Source organism: Harmonia axyridis, chromosome 3, assembly GCF_914767665.1.
Source record: "Harmonia axyridis chromosome 3, icHarAxyr1.1, whole genome shotgun sequence".
NCBI lineage: Eukaryota > Metazoa > Arthropoda > Insecta > Coleoptera > Coccinellidae > Harmonia > Harmonia axyridis.
This window is the reverse complement of record NC_059503.1, coordinates 3,364,033-3,366,506: the sequence shown is the minus strand read 5'-3', so window position 1 is coordinate 3,366,506 and position 2,474 is coordinate 3,364,033. Positions and strand designations below refer to the sequence as shown.

The 2,474-nt window shown below is 38.2% G+C and overlaps 1 non-coding gene across 1 annotated transcript; it reads right to left on the bottom strand.

Annotated features, from left to right (window-relative positions):
• Positions 1-1,261: 1,261 nt before the first annotated feature.
• Positions 1,262-1,333, bottom strand: Trnah-gug. The gene has a single exon. It is a non-coding gene; the product is annotated as a tRNA-His (tRNA).
• Between the last annotated feature and the right edge of the window lie 1,141 nt (positions 1,334-2,474).

Below are 2,474 nucleotides of genomic sequence, written 5' to 3'. Positions count from 1 at the left end.
AAATCCATCAATACATCAGAGAACACATAGATGAATTGAGTCATAAATTGTGTAACTATTTAACATTGACGACAAAAGTGTAGTTTTTATGATTTTGAAATGAAGAACTCAGAAAATGAAATTTCAAAACTACAGCTAATTACTGCATAGTATATCAATGTATATCAATGCAAAAGTCAATGTATACCAATGCAAAAGTCAAACTATTATAACTGTTTTCAACCCTGAAGAATAAATAAAGTTGACATAACCTTAATTTGGTGATTTTCGCATAAAACTTAATGTAGACGTCTCATAGGCTTACTCGTAAACGTCCTCTCTGTTACACACATCCTAAACGCACACAGAGACGAGACCGCACAATGCAAATTGTCTCAGAATTTGTCTAGATTATCGAACCCGAGGTTTTATATGTTCACTTTGTTCAGTGATGTATATCCGATGCCTATTGCTATCTGACAGAGGCTATCTTATGATCCTCAATTAGCAACCAAATCGGGCTTTCTATATCGGCAGTCCCTGAATTGTGACGTCTCCTAATGGTCTTTTTCGTTTGTGGCGACGACGCTGCTATCTTTGGAAGTCGGGAAATTCAGCCTGGTTGACTGTGTTGAACACTGAATGATGTTCTGCTTCTTTTTCTCACTGGCATCTTGTGCACGTAGAGTAAAATCATTTTTACCTTCGAGTAAAATACGAATGAAATAACACTCAGATTCATGTTTATAACTCAAGACAGAAAAATTTAATATTCTGCCAGAAATCCTACAACTGAAGTATCAATAAATTTAACAAAATCAATGATATCAACAAAAAGACGTAGTTGTGTAAATCTTCCAGATGTGTTTCGTAATATCTGTTGGCATGTTCTACCTCAATTGACAAGTTACATAGGTTATTTACACAAAAAATATGCCTATGCCGTGACCAGGATTCGAACCTGGGTTACTACAGCATTCAACGTAGGGTCTAACCACTAGATGATGAAATAAGTGTTTTGCTACATTTCATATAGTTTTAGGACTCATTGAATAAATTAATAATGCGTCAACAATTTGCTCATAGAATATTTCGTAAATTTTAGTTAACAATCTTCGATAATAATTTCCATAGATCGTTATTCACCTCGGGTTGGAGTTCCACAAGGTCCAGTTTCGGCTCGAAATTTTCGCTTTGAATACTGCTGTTGTCTGTTGTTTATCAGTATTGCAATTTTATTTCCTACATAAAGTATCGAAAAAAGAGTAAAAAATTGAACTCTTGCCGTGACCAGGATTCGAACCTGGGTTACTACGGCCACAACGTAGGGTCCTAACCACTAGACGATCACGGCTACTGAGCTCGTTGTGATACTATTGAAATCTCGACCAGAAGATTGAAGAAATGATAATTTGACCCAGTTCTTTCAGTTTCAAGTCCCAAATTAATCACTTGACCAACAGTGCGTGACCATGCTGCAGGTGCGGCTTAGATCCCAATATAACATTCTTTGATGACTTGAGATATCTTAGTAGACAAACTTGAGTTGATTTCTGTGGTACCTTGTGGACGTGCAATGTTTTGTTAGATGTTGAGTCAATAACTACCAATAGCATATGAAAGAAGGATATCAAAATCTACAATGAGACATGCAAAAATACACCAACCACCAACATTGATCTTAATATGAAGCAAATCAATTCTCCAATAAATTATGTATTGACTAAGAAACTAGAAATTAATTGTGTTGAAATGAATACTTCAGATCTCGATGATTGATATGGCACAAGTTCAAAATTTAATGAAGACGAATATCCAAGTCGTTAAGGCGCTCGAACTTCAAACAGCCCGCGTTAACGAAATCCCTGGAAAACCTATGTTTTTCTCTGATGACTCCAAACGAAATAATCGCCTCGGCCAACCTTGCAATTTCGCCACCGCGTCTAAAATAAACACCACAGCTTTATTTTCGACTTATCGGCCCCTCCAAGGGTGCGTGAGCCAACTTGACGTACCAATCCATCAAGTTACCACTGGACCCGTGCTGCAAGGCCTAGGTGGCGCTGGAAATAGTTATCGGTCAATTAAAACGGCATTAACATGCAAATAACAGGCGGCCGGGGGTAAAATGACAAATCTTGATGGAGTGGAGACAGGCCGAATAAAAAGTACGTGGTCGCAAAGCCGGAAATTGCGCTGGAATTATAACCGATATGCATATTTATTTTAATGGAGTCAAGGGGGTGGGCGTTAATCGTAAATGTTACGGCTCAACTTTCGTTGGAATTGAAGATGTCGGACGTATCGTGCTCGTGTTTGGTCACTGACGGGGTTCCTCAGGGATGAGTGCTTGATACGGTCAAATCCGGTCGTCATTGAATGAGGGTATTAGGAGGGGAAATGACTGAACTATCTCAAAATATCTTGCACTAAATTGGTCTGACACTCTAAAATCTAAATCTGAAATCAGATTCTGTTATGGCTTGCGTTATGCC